This window comes from Caretta caretta, chromosome 5, assembly GCF_965140235.1.
Source record: "Caretta caretta isolate rCarCar2 chromosome 5, rCarCar1.hap1, whole genome shotgun sequence".
Taxonomy (NCBI): domain Eukaryota; kingdom Metazoa; phylum Chordata; order Testudines; family Cheloniidae; genus Caretta; species Caretta caretta.
The window spans coordinates 64,549,380-64,568,810 of NC_134210.1; positions in this window are offsets into that span (position 1 = coordinate 64,549,380).

A 19,431-nucleotide genomic window follows, 5' to 3' on the forward strand; every position below is an offset into this window, starting at 1 on the left:
ACCAGTTTCTGACCCAGAAGAGGATCTTTCCTCTTATTCTATAATTGCTTTGTTTGCTTAAGAATCTTTGGTGATGTAACTTGTCAAAAGCTTTCTGGAAGTCCAAGTACACTGTTGACTGGATCACCCTTGTGTCAAGAAGCACGTGAACCCTCCAAAAATAGATTAGTAAGGCATGATTTCCCTTTGCAAAAGCTGTTATACCCAGAATAAGCATGACGAACACAGCATGCCCTGCTTCTCAAAGTAAATCATGCATAATCAAAGATTAATAGATGCACTAGATTGAGTAAACTGGACTTATTATGTAAATTGAAATCTTTGGACAGAACTGCCAAAAACTAAACTACTTTTAGTGAGTACTTTGAGTGGGATAAAACCACAATTTGAGGTGACAAGTGTTGTTTTAACTGTCTCACCTGAGTTCTGTATTACTGTATCATTTCTTGAAATAAATAGCACAGTGCATATGTTCAAACTGCAAAAATATGAAAATCCTTGGTTATTTGTCATCTTTAAGTATCCAAAGCCTTACCATGCTACCATATATATTTGTGACAATTGCAAATAAAGTCCTTTGAAAGAGTATTACTTCAGTAGAAACCAATTGTTTAGACTTTTAATTTGTTTAGAAGTTATATTTGAACTCTGATTGTGGTCCCTCCCCAACCCCACAAAACAATCCTTTTCCACCCTATGTGTGTCTTCTTTTGTTTGGTCCCTATCAAGTGCATTCACCTCTGCTCAGCTACAAGTGAAGCCAAAGTGTGTCCATTATAGCAGATCGGACAGAAAGTAGCAAGTGTTTTTCAACAAGCTTGACCTTATTCCTTCAGAAATCACGTATTCTCTGAGGAAGGCTCTGGCCAGTAAATCAACTGTAGTGTTAATCAATAAAAGTAATCAACCTCTGAGGATAACCTGTCTATTACAATATGTTAGCAACGAAGTATTTGCTAGTCTTTAAAACATTGTTTAAAGAGGAAACAAAAGGACACTGCTCCAATTTTTCTCCTGCTTTGGCTTGGCAACATTTGAATTTTAAATGAGGATGAAGTTTAAATTCCTATGAGTGTGTACACATAAAAGAAAAGTACTGCAAGACGTGTCTGAAATGAGAGCAAACTGATCAATAGATTCAGTATTTTTGCTGTGCATCCTTGATCATATTTGCTGCATGATTCAATTACAAAATGTGTAATCATAAGAGATATTGGCTATATGTCCAGAAAATGTATTCCTTATCCAAATAAGATTAGATTTATCTCTAACTGGTGTTCATTTAGGGAGAGTTACGGTATTATTATAGTGGAACATTTGTGACATTCTTATTCAGTTTCTTTCATTGTAAGCCCCTACACTGAGAATCTTATAACTATGTGCTCAAATACTACTGTTAAACTGCAGCTTGATATTATAAATGGCTATTCAAGTATTTTATACAAAGTGGAACTGCTTCAACAGCAGAGTTTAAGAGGAAACCCATCTGAGTACCCTATAACCTAGTACATAGGGTGCTCTCCCTGGATGTAGGAGCTCTAGAGTCAGGTCCCTGGTCTAGACGGGGAATTCAAACTTGGATCTCCTACATACCAGTGAGCGCCCAGTCACTGGACTGTTTGATGCCAGGCATCTGCTTCTGGCCCCTCCTCCTTGTCATTTGTGAATCTGGACCCTGGTGTCCTTTGCTTTTGTTTAAAATGCCAGAGATTTTTTTTAATCCAAAACATTTTCATTTTCTTTTTTTGATTTGCCAAAAATTCTGAAAAAATTGGTCTGACCTGAATTATTTTTTTTTCAAATTCTTGGAACTGCCAGTGAACTGAAAAATCAGTTATTTCATCCAGCTCTACTCATGACACGATGTAAGAACTAAGAACACCAAGCTTTCAATTTATTTACAGATTACTCAGGGATTCAACTGGGAGTGGCAGGGAAAGTCTGAGATCTTCTTCCAAGGTTTGCTCCCAAAACCAAGGTCTTCCCACAAATAAACTCCCTACTTAAAATACCAAAATAAGAAACCACGTTTTGAACACCTGCACAATCTAGTTAAATGAACCAATGGTTATATTTCTGACCTCTCTCACATACTGATGTAGTGTGTCTCAGGGGTAGTCACATTAAACTTCTCTGATCCCTATTTAGTTACTTAGGCTTTGATCCTGGGGGGAGCTGATTGCCTCTTGCAAGGAATAGTGGCCCCAATTCTGGCTGAAAATGATGTGAGTTGAGGGTGACAATACTATGCAGGACTTGTTCTATGGCCTGCGTTACACAGGAGGTCAGACTAGATGGTTCTAAGGGTCCCTTCTGGCCTTAGAATCTACAAATCTATGAAGATCTTTGTATAAAAATGTATGCATCCCATGGTGATCTATCCCCCCCCCCAAAAAAATGGGTCTTTTTTTATTGTTTTGCCACTGTGTTAAGTCTTCTGTAGTTGAGACGAAGATGAAAATCTTCCATTTTGCTTGCATGTAATGAAATGGTATAAAATGGCTATGTGCTTTTTGTAATGACTGCTGACCTAATTGATCTAAATAAATGAATATATACATTTGTTTTCTATGATGCATAAGTGGCAATGGAGGTCTGGCATAAAATACCATTTGGAATACGTTAATGTTCAAGGGAGCAATTTTTCCGCATTGCAGCCATGATCATAACTCATTTGTGCCACTTATCTGAGCTCTGCCCTGCAGATCTGATAAGTGGATTTAGCCCTTAATACATTCTGTGGTACATAAATATTGGAGGTTAGCCTTATCAGTGAACTTCCTTGGGTTTTTAATTATTTTTATTCCAATTTCTCTCTCACACACACACACACCCCCCACACTAGGAAATAGAAAACAATGAAAGAAGAACAAAACCAAATAAAATAGAAATAGCTATTTTATATACATACTGTGTATCCTTCAGTACATGCTAACTGAGGGCTAGATTGTGACTTTAGACACAGGCCTAAGCCAGGGATGATGTGTGGATTGTACCACTCAGGAGTGTAACAGTTTCAAGCGAAAGTCTGAAAGAGCCCCACTCCAGAATACCCTATAGACCCAGGATTAGGCCCTCACTTGTAATTTGGGATACCCAGTTGAAATCCCTGCTCCGAATCTGTCGGAAGGGGGACTTGCATGTGGGTTTCCCACATCCCAGAGAAGTGCTCTAACCACTGGCCAAAAGGGTCAGGTACCACCCTACCCGTGGTTTTGTTAATGGCATTTCCAAAATGCCCCCAAATTAAACATTTTGTTTGGCTGGTGAACAGACAAATTGATCATTTGCAGAGCTCTAGTACTCATTCCATTATCCAAATACAGTTAATGCTACCCTGTTTTCATACAGTTATGAAATGCTACCCTTACATATCAGGAATGATATTGCAGGGTTGGCAATACTGACTGGATGTTAGTGAAATGTCAATCTTGGTAAAACCACCTTCTGGAAATTTTATTCAGCCTTTACTCATGTCTTGACTGGGACCAAAGAATGTTAGTTCATCACACCAAGATAATAGCAGGTTGTAGGTTTCTGGACAAATGCACATTTCTAATTAATCTAGCTTGCTCTAATGCACAGAAAAGTTACTATTTTAAAGGGCTACTTAAAACAAACAAACAAAAACCCTCCTTCACCATTACTCTATCAGGCCACTTCTAAAAAGAGGCTAATAGTCTTGTGCCACGCTCTAATGAAGTGATTATAAACTCCCATGTAGTAATAAGCATTTCACTTTACTCAAACATTTGCTATACTGTAACACCCTGACCTTCAAATAGTGTCATGCAATGTACATGAGGTGCAATGAGTAATTATAATAATTACCTTTTCTGAAATCTTCTTCTTATGGCTTAACTACTTAGCATTTGCCTTTATATATTTGAATGCACTCTTTTAAACTCTGATGGTGTGGTTTTGTTTAAATGGCCCCCACAAATATCACTCATAATATCTTCAAAACATTAATTAGCACTAGTAATTATTGAATATCAAGCATTTCCATTGTGTAATTCCACAATTAGTGTTCCAGCAAATGCTAGCAACAACCCTTTTTAGTTCCTTAGTTATTAGATTAGACTGGAGTAGAGCTCATTAGATCTGGCCAGGATTTCTTGATTTTTTTCATGTCGGAAAATGCTGATATGTTGAAATCAAAACTTTTTACAGAGACATATCAGTTTCAACAAAACTCCTATTGAAGGTTTCTTGGGTCCAGGATGGAACTTCTGGTTAAAATGAGAGACCAACCAGCCAACCATAGTCAACTAGTTAGGGTACTCACTCACAATGTGGGAGATGAGGTTTAAGTCTCTACACCACCTGATTCAAACTAGGGACTTGAAGTTGGGTCTCACACATCCCAAGGAATTGTCCTAATCACCAGGTTATTGCTGAGTCCTCCTCTGGCCTTTTGTGAAAAATATCAAAAGGCCTTGGTTTTGTCCCAGCATGAAACCAAATGCTGAAACCATGGAATTCTTAGTTTCCAGCCAGCCCTACTGCTGATGTGGTAACCTCTCCATAGTTAAAGATAAAAATTACTTTTAAGCCTAATTTTGACCACTCTAAAATTCTAAACAAACAAAACACCTTTCCACTGCAGATTTTAAAATGTGTTAAGTATGTCCCTCTGTTTTACCTAAATTTGAGGTAATTTGAACAAGTTTGGCAGTAACATTTTATCTATTGTTACAAAGCTCTGTCCTTGCCTCCATGGGTCCTACGTTTCCTGGCGGATTTCGCTAGCCTCAGAGACTCACTGTGCCCTCCATGTAACCCTTCTCTCTCTAGAGACAAGGGTCACAATCTACTGAGCCATTTTAATCATAAGCCAGCAAGGGAGGTGAGGAGAAGTTATCCTTCCTTGCACAGTCTCTGTTGTCTCCCAGTCTCAGTGATTAATCAGGGGGCAAAGGTGGGCAGGGGTAGGAAGAGAGCCTGGGCCCACCCTCTGTTCCAGGCTCTAGCCCAGGGACCCTAATAGTATCAGCTATGGTAGCAGACCTTTTAGAAACATAACACATACAATTCCCTGGGCTACTTCCCCCACAGCAGCCCTCACTTCCTCAAGCTCCACTTCACCCTTACCTCAGGGCCTCCTTCCTTGTGCCTGATATGGTGTGTACTACTCAGCCTCTCCATCAGCACAACTTCCTCCCACAGCTCCTGACATGCACACCCACCTGAGTAACTGGGAGGCTTTTAACTAGTTTCAGCCAGCCCCTGATTGGCTTCAGGTGTCCCAATCAAACTAGCCTTCTCCCTGCCTTTTGGAAAGTTCTTAATTGGCCCCAGGTGTCTTAATTGACCCGGAGCACCTGCCATTTCACTTATTCTGGTACTAGGGATCTGTTTAGCCTGGAGATAATATATCTATCTCCCACTTCTTTTCCATAGCCATCTGGCCTTGCCCCGTCACACTATCTACCTTTTTTCGGAGTGGAGGGGTTGTGACACTGAGGTCCTTGGCAAAGGGTTCCCTGTTCTTTGCAAACAACTCTCACCTCAGACCTGATACACTCACTTACACAAAATACATGTCTTACAGGATATCTATCCATGAAAAGTAATGTGTAATGTATCTACAGAGAGCTCATTAACTTGTCAAGATTCATAATCATTGTGAGATGTGTATACGTGAAATATTTAAGGAATAGTGCATTTATACTAAAAAGTAAGCTTTTTGACTTTGGAATAAAAATTAGTCACCAAGAGATAGTGGTTTTGGTGATGGCCCATTCAGGCAGCAGGGAATTATCACCCCATCCTGTATAGCTGATGATGCAGGCTCAATTGTTTGTCTTGCACAGTGCTAATACTTTCACTGGAAAACCATCAGAAGCAACTGCAAAAAATCAAAAACCACTTGACGTTAAAAAAGGAACTCTGCAACAAAACAGAGGTTCATCCGGTCTGTAAATAGAAACAAAGTTTAATACAGAGGAGGGAGAAGCACTCTGTAACCATTCTCTGAGAAAACCCACTGTGGAGTGGGGGTGTTTTCACGAATGTATGGGTCCTGGTTCTTGTGAAACCACTCAGCTCTGAAACACACTGAACTTTGGGAGCAGGGACTTAATTTATTAGACAGGAAAGGAAATGACTGGTGTGTGTTAGACACGGGTTCTCATTTTATGATTTTGTTTTGTGTTGTAACCATTTGTTTTAATCACTTTCTCTTATTTCTAGTTAGTTCTTTACCCTTTCTTAAATCTACTTTTATTATAAGTGCTCACAAATGCGGTGTGATTTACAGGAGCATTGATTTAAAGTAAAATTAGTAAACTGGGATACACTGCACCTTCAGGAGCAGAGGATCTGGGATTTCTGTGAATAGCCAGTATCAGAGGCTGGGTATCACAGGCAGAATGATTCAAAGGGACTCTGGGATTGGTGTGAATCAACTGTTAACCTGCAAGGCAAAGTTAGGGCTGGCTTAGCCCAGAGGAGGGTATTTGAGTGACTGAAAGGACCATGGTTTTAGGGAGTGACACCCAGACAGGCACAGGTAAGACTCAGTCATGCTGGAGGCAGGGGGTAACCAGGTGACTCGTAGTCTTGAGTTTCTCGAGAACAATCACAGGAGTGTACTACATCTTAACAAAATCTGCTTGCCACAAAGTAGAAGTGATTAAAACCTATCTGAATTTGGAATTTTTGAATGGGGGAAAAAAGGGACAATTTTTTCCAGTAAAAAAATTACAAAAAGTCCTGTATTTTCAACAGCTCTACCCAAAAACTTTAAATTAATTTTTAATGATTACAAACAATCCACATTAAAACAGGTCCTCTATGAATTCTTGATTTAGAAACAATAACATACTGAAGGAAGACATTCTCCACTCTTCGTTACAATTCCAGGTGAATATCAATGTGACAATTATCACCAAACACACAGTAAAGTATGTATTATTTCAAACTACAGCTGGTTGGAAACATTTTTTCCCCAGCAGAAATTTTCCACAAACATGGGGTAAAAAGGTGGCTTTTTTGTTGAATTTTCCATGGAAATTTTTGACATTTTGAGAAAAAAATCAAACATGAAAAATTCAGTGGTATTTATGAATTAAAGTTTTCAGCTCAAAGTGTCCCATGGAAGTTGTAGTTTTGCTGCCTCAAACCCTCTCTCCTCTATAGGATTCGTTCCCTGGTCAGACTGCATCACCCATGATGCACCATGGTTTCCCCTTTTGCTGACCCATCAGGGTACATCATAGGACTCTCTTGCTCCAGTGTGTAATGGGAGATATAGTCTGTCTGGGGAACACAATTCATACAAAAAAAAGGGACCATGATGCATCATAGCATTTTTGAATAATTTTTTTCTGGGTTTTGGGTAAAAACTGAAAGTTTTCAGTTTTGGGGTGTTTTTAGATGAAAAGTCAAATTTTTCAGCAGAAAAGTTAATTTTCATGGAAAAATTGGGTCTTTTTTTTTTTTAAATAAGAAAAGTCTTGGTGGAAAATTTTTGAGCACCCCTAATACAAACTTCAGAGATTCTAGACTCTTGCTAGGCTTCTTTGTTACTTCCTACATCATAATGCCTACATAAATCCTATCTACTGGCTTTCTCTGGCCTTGGCAGACCTTGCTAGCTGTGAAGGCAGAATAACCAATATATAAATAATCAATTCTTGGAAACCCAGGAGAGTCAGAAATAATGGTATGGGCCTGTATTTTGAGTCTTAGCCTCGACTAAATGAAGGTTTCTTTTGTCTGAGAATTCATATATTAAGTGTGTGTTTATAACTGTGTTAGGATGGTTGATGTGTTTATTTTCTATTTTTATTTGCTTAACTGATTGATATGCCCCAACTGAGCTTCTGTGAAGGCTGAAATAAGGGTGTTTATAACGAGTTTTTCAAATCTCTAACAACATTGTAAAAAAGCTGTAAAATGAGACATCATCCACATACAAATCTATTTTGTGTTTTAATCCAGAGGATATTTTGATGTCGTTCACCAAAGTGCTTTTTCTCACATTTATTGCATATAGCTCCATTGCCTAAGTGAAAACAGGTGGTGGTTGTGGGGGAGGCAGGGGGAAAGTGGGAAAAATTATCTCAGACCCCTAGAAAAATTAAAAGGAGAGGATAAACAGACCCTTGAGGATGAGCATATAGGGCCAATATGTCCATAGAAAACTGACTTATAAAAAACAAACATTATCAAAATCTGTCTGGATCCAGTAGCTCATTTAAAAAATGTAGAAAAATAGACTTTGGAATTTGGCCAAGTATTAGACTTCAAAATAACCCAAAATAAATTTGAAATTTAGGCATTAATATTTCCAAAAAGGTCAAAACAAATTATTGTTGGCTACATAAATGTAACTGGTAAAGGAATTTTTAAATTATTTGGGAATAAATATTGTGGAGAAACACAAACATCTTTTTAAAGCAAATTATCCTCCACTGTGGAATAAAATAATAACACTTGGAGGAATGGAACAAATATGAAATGCCTTGGCTAGTAGGCTTAAAGATGAATGTCTTTCCAATGTTGTTGTTTTTTTGTTTCAGTACATCCCTGTTGGTATCCCTGACGTGACATTAAAAACACAGCAGAAAGTACTATAAAATTCGTTTGGAAACATAAAACAGAAAGGGTGGGTTCTACAGTTCTGTATAAGCCTACAAAGTGGGGTGGACTAGCTTTCCCTATTTTGGTTTGTTACTATGATGCATCACAATTAAAAGATGTACTCAGTTGATCATCCAAACTCTGAGTAAAACACATACAAGACTGGAGTCCAAATAAAGCTATTTATATTAATTGTTAGGTTAAGTATTTTAGGTCACCAACCCCCCCACACAAAAAAAAAACAAAACTACCTCTCATCCAGCAGCTTTGGACCTTTTTTAAATTTCTGCTGCTGAGACCCTCTCATTTACCTTCTTTCATTAATCATCAGGAATGTATCCCTAGGAAATTTCAAAGTGACTATTCATTGTAGGTAATAGCTGAGATTACTCAATTCAGACAGCTGTTCCTGAGTCCTTATATGAAATCATACCAAGAGAAATATATAATGCCAATAGTATAAAGATCCTGTATTTTCCATATTTACAAGTCAAACATTTTATTGTGAAATCAGGATATAGGACAGCTCTAGCTAGATCTTTAACCATGTTTGAGGAGTTGATCAGGAGCAAGCTGGAATGTTTAATTTCTAAGATAGATAGATACACACACACACAATTTTGATTGAAAAAGACATAAGAAAAAAGGGATTTGGACAAAGAAATTGATCTGGATTAAAGGGAAAGGGATTACCATCTTCAATTTGTGTAGATCGTTAGTAATTTTTTTTATAAATTACTGTATAGATGGCATTGGACTCCAGTTAAGATCCATCGTGTTTTTGTTAATAGGGAGGTGCTCTGTTGGATGGGTTGCAGGAAAGGGGAACATACTTGTACATGTGGTAGTTGTGGTAGACGGTTTTGGGAGGAAATTATTAGAGATTCATTTTATGACAAAATGCCAGGTTTCCAGAGATCCCCTGACCCACTTATTTAATACTCAGAAAAGGATCTACGGAATGACAAATTAATTACTTTTTAATGTTAGCAGAAAGACTTTCTATTACACGTTATTGGGGAAAAATGTGGTTTCTCCTCCGATGGAATGTAGAGTAAAATACAGACTGTCCTTGTAATGGAAAAGCTTTCACACCAAGTACTTACACAAGAGAAGCGCCAAAAAAAAGAGGATAGGTATTCAGAAATTTGGTCACTCTTTTTAGTGTACTCAGGGGAGGACGCAAGAAGCCAGCAAGCAGGAATCTTTAGCCAGTTTCTTTGAATATAAACCTCATCCTGAATAAGTAGTGTTAGATGTAGTGTGTTAACTATTGATTGTAACTTTGCCTTAATAAAACGTTAAAAAAACAAAACCCCTTAAGACAGTGATTAATCTCTGCATGTGTAATTGGGCCAATTTACAGTGGCAAGGTGTAGTCCTCTCTTGCACGTTATAATTCACAGTATTCTTCCCAACATCTCAGCACATTAAATGTATCTGGGGAAAACCTCTAAATAATTTAAATCCCAGCCTGAGTTTGTGAAGCAGGATTTACTCATCTAGTTCTCTTGGTGTTTGATTTGTTTGATCAGAAGAAATGGAAACCAGTGGAGAACTTTAGCAAAATCTTCTGAGACTTCAGCATTACATCTGGTTTTGAAACATAAAGTGGGATAAATATTTGTTTTTGCTTGTGTGCATATTTGGGCAAATTACAGTGCATGTGTTTTTAATAATGTAACACATTAGCACATGCTTTAAGCCATCTAATATTTAACTGTGCCCAAAGAATAGCATTTGCACCCCTGCAGCCAGTGGTTTTTCTGGGTGCAAATACTAATGCACATGTTAATCTATTGAAAGTTAAGGAATTCCTAGCTCTACAATAGACCTCCAATGTTTTCCTGTGCCAGGATAAACATTTCAAAAACATGTAAGTGATTTAGGAGCCTAAATCCCATTAAAGGCCAGTGGGATTAAGGCTTCTAAATATATTAAGTGCTTTAGAAAATTTTACCCTTGATCATTGCACCTCGGTTCCCCATCCATAAAAGAGGGATAATACTTCCTTTTTCCCTTCCTCTGACTGCCTTATCTATTCAGTTGTAAGCTTTTGGTGCAACAACTGTATTTTACTATGTGGATTGTGCAGTGCCTTGCACAATGGGGCCCAGATCTCAGTTGAGATCTCAAAGCATTACTGCAATGCATAGAATAATAAGTGAATACATAGGTGTGTGCAGGCGCTTGTGTGTGTGCACGCATAAATTTGTATTTGTACACATAGAAGTTGGGGTCTGAAAATGTAACTTTCTTATTAGCCAGGTCAATCAAATCTGATAGACCAACGTATATATTTAGGACATAACCTAGTCCTGTTGAAGTCAATGGCAAGTCTCATTGATTTCAAGGAACCAGTACATGGCCCATAATGAGAAATCCAAACTGTGGAACCCAGCCCAAGTATTTCAGCTGGGTACTGAGGAAATCCATGGGAGCAAACAATGAGGAATTTTCCCTCCTGAGGCCTGAATCATAGCAAAGTTGATCTGAGGAGGCCACTCTAATTGCCTCTAACAGCTTTTTTGAGCCTCACCTCTGAGTAGATGCACAGCAAACCACCATCAAATGGGACTCAACTCCACATATGTATCCCCTGCACAAATCTTCACCTGAGTACTGGATCCTTTTGTGAAATTGGACAATATTAATTCCACTAACAGGGGTTGCTGTTCTTATGAATGTAAGTGAAGGATTTGCTACTAGGTGACATCTCCAAACCCCTTTGGCCTGGCAATGGAAAAAAATTGAGTGGAACTTTATAACTTTTTAAGTTATTATAGACGTTTCCTCTAGATTTTCCACATATACACGCTCCCAAAGCTTCTATTTCTCATTCCTTCTCTCTCTTATCTCTCATGAGAGAGCTTTAGAAGTTTGCCTCTCTCTCTCATACAGAGCTTGAACAAAACAAGGATGATTTCATTTTGCAAAACTAAAGCCAGAGGTGGCACAAATCCAGGTTACAATTTTACCTATCAGAGGTTGGGGGTCAAGGGATGTGTAGATAAATGGTTCAAATTTTGGCTCGTTTATCTTTTACACTTACTATGGAATAAACCTTTGCAGTAAATGTCAATATCATATATACCAGCAGTTCTCAAACTTCATTGCACTGCAACCCCTTTCTGACAGCAAAAATTACTACATGACCCCAGGAGGAGGGGACCAAAGCCTGAGCTCACGCAATCGCTGCGACTCTGGGCTGGGAGGCCAAAGCCCGAGCCCTACCATCCTAGGCCAGGGAGGGGGAAAGCTGAAGCCCAGGGGTTTCAGCATTGGGTTGGGGGCCTGTAATCTGAACCCCACTGTCCAGGACTGAAGCCCTTGGGCTTTGGTGCCAACCTCGGGCAGTGGGGCTTAAGCTTGGCCCCAGCCCCAGGCCGCAGTAAGTCTAACCTCCAATCTTGGCGACCCCATTAAAATGGGATTGCAACCCACTTTGAGGTGCCAACTCACAGTTTGAGAGCCACTGATATATACTTATAAGTGAACAAGAATAATCTCTGAAAGATTTCAATAGGGCCAAAGGTTTACTTTGTATTTATAACAAAGAACAACTGAAAACACAGTGGAAAGGTACTGTGCATGCATTTTTGCATAAAGCAAAATTTACTCTCAGCTCCCTTGAAATTCTTCAGTAATTCCAATACAATGCTGAGGTCTTCTGAAGAAATCCTTGCCGCTTTCTATTTCTGAATCAGTGCCTTTCTTGCTCTCCCACAGTGATTTACAAAGGAGTCAGTTACAAACTAACAGTGACTGTAGGTTAAAGTGGCAGCTCACACACCGCCTTGGAAAATAGAACTTGTTTTACTGAGAAGGGGAAATGTCAAGAAACTGGGGTTATCTCCAAGCATCTTTAAAAAGTACTATGGATTCTTTAAATTCAACCTTGACAGCCTTCATAGACAAGGAAATGGACTGCTTTCAAGTCTTAGAATTGGGGTTTTTTTGCCTGTTTCAGTTGTCAGTATTATTTGCCTTAAGAATATATACAAGGATAAAATATTTGACATGTCCAAAGTATGTCTGTCTTTTCACAGAAAAAGATTCTCCCTGCCCCTTGTCTTGGCATGCAGAGTGCAGCTGGAGGATTCTTGGAGCTTGCCTCCTTCCCTTCCCGCATATGCCCCCCACAAAGGCCAAGGACATTTGAAAGCGGAGTGCAGGGACTGATCCTATTTGTTCATATATGGACCAAACTGCCCTCCTTGGGGAGGGTGTGGTGTCTTTTTACTCTTTACGAAGAAACCACACAGGCACAGTTGGGACCCAAATTACCATATTTACTAAATATATGGAAACAATGCATGACCTAACTACATGCTACTGCTGCTCTGACTGGTTTCTGATAGCTTTTAAAACATAATGACAGGTTTCAGAATAGCAGCCATGTTAGTCTGTATTCGCAAAAAGAAAAGGAGTACATGTGGCACCGTATAGACTAACAAATTTATTTGAGCATAAGCTTTCGTGAGCTACAGCTCACTTCATCGGATGCATTCAGTGGATTTGTTAGTCTCTAAGGTGCCGCAAGTACTTCTTTTCTTTTTAAAACATAGAATCCAGTGAGCACCTGGGACGCTACCTATTCCTATGCTCAGCAAAAGGGGCAGATTCCTGCTTTACTAAGTTATATTTTGTGCGACTCTCAGAACATTTGGGATTCCTGATTGGCTAATAAGGTTAGAAAAACTGTACATCAAAGAAATGCAAAGTCTGCAAAACAAAATGGGTACAATTTACAATTATTACATACTATTGGTATCCTGATTTGGTGTAATTGTGCCCTCCACCTTTGAGGTAAACCCTGGTGTAAAGTCACCATGAGAGATGACCTAATGGGTATCCTAAAGTGTATTAATTAAGGGTGAAAATCGCCCCTCTGCAGAAGGTCTATCTAGGGTCTAAGTCACTGCTTAAGTCCCAAAGCTGTAAGGGTTGAATTTCACCCATAGTGCCCATTTCTATTCCCATTGCTATGAATAGTTCATTTGCCACTGACTTCAGTGGGAGTAAGCTTGAGTTCCTATAGCACCAAGTGCTCCCTATTCAGGCAGATATTCAAGCAGTGGCCACCAGTTACACAGGTACAAATAAATAAAGGCACAGTTAAGGACATGACCTAAATTATGGGCATAAATAACTGCAAAATTGTGCCAGAAATTATTTTCCTCCTGATTTTGCACCTGGAAGTCTAGTTAATTCAAGCTGAAACTTAAACCTTCAGTCTCTTTTTCCTCTTCCTGGCACAGCTCAGTGGGAGTTAGTCCAATGTGGCTCCCACTTAACTTGAGGATTAATCAGGTGCATTGAATGCATCTCAGAGATTCAGCCATACAGTGAGAGTAACAGCAGAGGTCTTTTTTCCCCCTCTCTAAACTGATATTCTTAAATTCAACTCAATTTCTTCTAAGTGTGACTATAGCAAGAGGGTTTTTTTTTCAGACATTTTAAAATTCTGATTGCAAAGCCACTAAGTTGGAATCACATCAATATAAAGTGGAAAACATACCATTTGACTTGTATTAATCGCACACTGACCCACTGTCCACTAAAATGCACAATAGCAAATTATCTCTATAGTACTGTTTGCAGAAATCAAGCTACTTACTTGTGAGAGAGGTAATATTTAATGCAGACATACAAGGTACCTATGTGAAGTAACTCACCTACTTGGTGGGATGTATGCATGTTCTGCCATGTGCATTAGAATTTAAATAGAGTACACACAGGATTTTCGATGTAATTTAAGGATGAACATTTTAGCATCACTTGGATGGAATAAAACTGCTTGGAGGGTTTTGTTTGGATCTGGGAGCTGCACTAGAAAACTGGCTGTTTATTTCAAATGACCGAGTTGACAATAAGAGGAAATAAGAGAGGAAGAAGGTGAGAGAGGAAGAAGTGAGATAGCTTGATTCAAAATTGTATTCTTTAGGTAACGATGATCTGTAACCCAGGAATGGAGTGAAATTTGGAAAGACCTGAAAATAAGATATTATATATATATATATATATATAATTATTTTTTCTCACTTTGGGTCAATTCTGTGCAGTGCTGTGTGTCATCAGCTTCCTTTAACGTTAGTGAGCAGAACCTAACAGGACCGGGCTCATGATGCTGTTTGTAATTCTAAAGGCCCAGTCATATTGGGCACCCTCAACTCATTGTCTCCAATGTGAGTTGAGAACATGCTGTAATTTGTTAGGAGGCATTCAGACCTCACAGGATCAAGCCCTAATTAATTAAATAGGGATAGAGAGAGACACACCTCAGAATACCCTATAGTCTGGTGGTTAGAGTATTCACTTGAGATGTGGGAGACTCAGGTAATGCCTACAAGAAGAGGTCTGTGTAAACTCGAAAGCTTATCTCTCTCACCAAGAGGTGTTGGCCCAATAAAAGATATTGCCTTACCCACCTTGTCTCTAGTACACTGTAAGGGGTAATGTCCAGCTCAAGTAGACATACTTGCACTAGCTGTGAATGAGCTAGCATGTTTAAAATAGAAGTATAGCTGTGGCAATGGGAGGGGATAACTGCACCATGCCTGACCCTGTCTGGAACCCTAGGTACATATATGGAGCGGTTAGCTCCTTCTGCTGCTCATGCTGCCATGGCTATGCTTCAATTTCTACCACAGTAGCTCAACCACCACTTGTGTGGGTACATCTCCTCAAGCTGGAAATTACACCTTCCAGCTCTGGTGAAGCCATACACTCAGATTTGAATCCCTGTGTTGTGCTAGGTATAAGGGGAAGAACATCATCTACGTCTTCCTCCTTCTGTTTTGTGATTTTAGCCCTTAATTTCCTTCGCTTTTATTAAACTTTTAAAAATACCAGGAAATTAATCAAAAAGGTTTACAAAAGTTTCAGACCACATTGAACAAGGTGTTTTGTTTGACCCCAAACAACATGTTTAATCAAAAACTCCAAAAAGTTTTGGGTTTGGTTAATGTCAAGCCAATTTTTTTCCCCAATTTTTTGGGACCTGCTAGCTAATTGAAAAATTAGTAATCCATCCAGGTCTGCTCAAAACTTTCAATTTTAGAGGTAATCCTGAGCTCTGAGAAAATAGATAAACAAAACAGCAATCATTTAGTGAAAGTATAATTCTTTTCTGTTTTCTCTGTAAGATATCAGATGTCTGTTTTGTAATCAGTTTTTGGATCTCCATTCGCTGATCTTGAGGCATGGATGTACCTTTATTCTACACAACTTTTCTACAAAACAATTGCTTGTGATGCACAGTAGTCACTATATCACTGGCATTTCAGTACAAGAGACCAACAAAAATGTTATCTGAACACCACTTGTAGAGTATTTGTAATGTCAACTTGGACAAAAATTTGAATTATGAACAGAACCTCCCCCCTCTTCTTTTTGGCTTTAGGCGTAGTTTCCTCCTCCCACATAATTACACCACTTGTATAGGGTGAATGAATACTAGATGTGTATTCAGTTATTTCTGCTGTAAATCTGGCATGATTCCATTGACTTCCACTGTTATGTACCATAAGCAATGTTATGCATTCTTATTTAGTGTTTGTTATTTGTATAATCATCATTTATTATTAAATGTTGTAAAACAATTCACACATTCACAGTGCAAAATCACTTAAACACTTATAATCGTGTAATTTTAGGGAAAGGATTTCTGTTAATTACATTTAATTAGTGTATTGTTGTTCAAAAATATATTGTACAAAGAGTATATTTAAAACTCCTAGGGCCTGCTACAGCTAGGGCTTTATTCTGGAGAACTTTATTTTAGTAGAGAAGTTGCTGAAGAAACAAACGGTGTTTTGACCCTACAAAAAGAAATAGAAGTTGTTATCTTGCAAGCTGTTACTCACATAGAATCCACTATTTATTTCAGTGGGGACCTGCATGGGTACAAGTGTCTGCCAATATGGAGCAGCTACCAAGATAGGAACTAATTATTTAGATGATCACTGAACTTTGACAGATGCTCTGTGACATAGATTCAAAAGAGTTAAATATGAAAGAGCCAACATTCCATAAATACTATATGATGCTACACTGGGAATTCAGTCAAGAGAGCCCCATATGCCAACACGATGGCCACAAAATATGGAGCAAGATAACATTTAGGTCTGATGTTCAAACAAAGCCCTTATTTGCATAAAACACTGAAGAAACTCTTCAAGAGCAAGAATAGTCATCCATGTGGAAATATTAATGTTGCCAAAGTCAGTGTCTACATGGGTTATCATCTGCCTTGTAAATGCCAGTCAGGTTTTGTAAGTTACAGTTGTCTGAGGAGTGCTAGAATTGTTTCCAGCTATTTCGGGGAAGATTCTCTTTTATCTCCACAGGCTAGCATGATTTTCTCTGATAGGTTTCCCACTTTTTCAACATTCTTGGGCACCTTTCAGGCATTTACACCTATTAGTAAAACCTGACAGGCATCCCGCTGGATAATGAATAATTCAGTTTGATGAATACAAGTTTTATGTAAGTTACCAGTGCACAGAATAATCATGATGGGGGACTTTGGAAACTGAAAACCCCTACGCTAAGTCATTCCACAGAACTCTTTACATCCCTCTGGCCCTTCGCCAACTATCTCTGCTCACAGCTTGCCAGTACTGCTATTGTGTCCAGTGCTGACTGGATGGAAAATTAACTGCCTTATGGTTTGTTTGTTTATCTCCCCAGATCATCTCTCTCTCACCTTTCTATTACCTCACTAGTCCTGTGCTTTAATGACATTAATGGTATCATTCTACTCTGAACTGTAAAATCCTTGGAGAAGGGGCTCTTGTTCTTCAAAGCCAAAATGAGGATTTATATGATCTGTATGCTAAATTCCCCTAGCTGACTTTGAAAATCTCAACCTTTAGGTTTCTTCTTATGTCTGTTCTGTATCACACAGCTCTGGTACTGTACAAAGAATACATACTGATGCTAATTACATTGTAAGATTACATAACTCTGGACAATGGAACATGCTTCTTGGCAAATATTTATTTTATGAATATAGATTAAGTATATGTTATTCACTATGAAATATTACTTTGTATTTACATATTACTGTAAAATTATATTTACTCAGGAATGATCCATTGAAATGAATGGAATGTAGGTGCAGAAGGATAATATATAGTGATACTACATTATGTTACATAATAACAGTTAAATGGTACCATACCTGATGTGGCATCTCTCAGAATCATAGCATACAGGAGTAGTTCCGCCATGAAATTTATACTAATGGGCAGCATGATTATCTTTATCACTTTTTTTTTTAATGTAAGGGAATGAAGGGAAAAAATGCAGTGATGTTGATTGATTGTGAATCAGACAAGAATGCATAAAATTCAGTATATGGCTTGAACTAATAGGCAACAGTTTTAAATTACTGCACTGTGCTTAGTGTTTACCTTATTCCCCATTCTGTGTGCTGCTGCTCACCTAATCATCCCAGTTTCACTTTTGTTAGTTTGCTAACAACTTTTGAGATAAGGTTGACAGTTGCCCATAATATTGTGCACTAACTTAGAATAACCATCCAAGAAATACTCTGAAACGCACAAGCTTATCAGACAGCATTCAACTATTTTAAAAAAATATATGTTTTTATGTCTACACTGCAGCTATTAAACACTTCTAAAGCTAACACACACACATGCTCCAATGTAGAACTTTCCTGTGAATCTCCTAGTGAGGGTTTCACTGTCTATCCATTTAATGGCAGATTGTGGAGCCCTTATGCTGGTGAACTCTAACTCAGATGAACTGTCCCTTTGGCTGTGTCTACCCTATAAGCTAGGGCTCTGAGTACCCTGCTCATGTACACATACTGACAGTAGCTTAAGTAGCAGTGTAACATGGTAGCACGGGTAGGGGCAGCAGCAGCATGGCGGAGTTGTGCCAAGTACATACCTGCTGGTTTCAGAGGTACACAAATCAGTGCCAGATGATGGAAAAACATAGAAGAATATCAAGAATTTGGGAGATCGATAGCAGTTTGCCACAGTAAAGACAAGAGGTTGGCTATATGCAAGTAGATATCAGGTTTCCAATGCAGTATCTTTACAGTACTCAAATACACTTGTATGCCAGCATAGCTTTGCTCATGTAACTACTCTCATCCCCCCTCTTAATCACACTGTTTCCCTTTCATTCACTTCAATAGCAATTCAGAGGCTGTACTTTCATTTTGTAATTTGGCATGATTAGGAGGATATTGCACAAGATACATTTGAAAATCTCACTCTGAAAATTCAGCATTCACATGGTTGGGCCATGGGTGTAAAATTCAGCTGTGATTTTTTTAAAGTGTAAAATATTGTTTTTGTAAAACTATGGATAACCATCCCTGTGCACCTATATCAACCAAGACATTTATCTACAGGTCTTTGAAAATTCCAGCCACAGTGCCCAAACTTGTAGCGGGTGCTCCTAATTGTGTTGAGAAAACTGGATAGTTTTTGATAATGCCCACTGTAATATACTAATTCAGCTCTGAGAAAGGACGGCTGATGCCTCATCATTACTGACTGTTCTAAAATTGAACTATTGGATCCAGTCTTACTCCTGGTTAAATCAATCTGATTGTTTCCCTATTAACTTTAAAACAGAAAGATCACCCCCTGAGCCCTTGGCTCCTTGCAGGATTTTTATTGTTCTTAGCTTGGATGTTTTCCCTGTCCAGAAAACCTCTAGGAGAAACTCACCCCTGTGCAGAGAGCCAGAACAATACCAGTGCACCTTTTTAAGTCCTATGTTTGCACTCTCAGCTTCAGCCCACCCTTCCTGGATGCTGGCATAGCTGGGTGACAATGGAGTTTGTGTATGATGTGA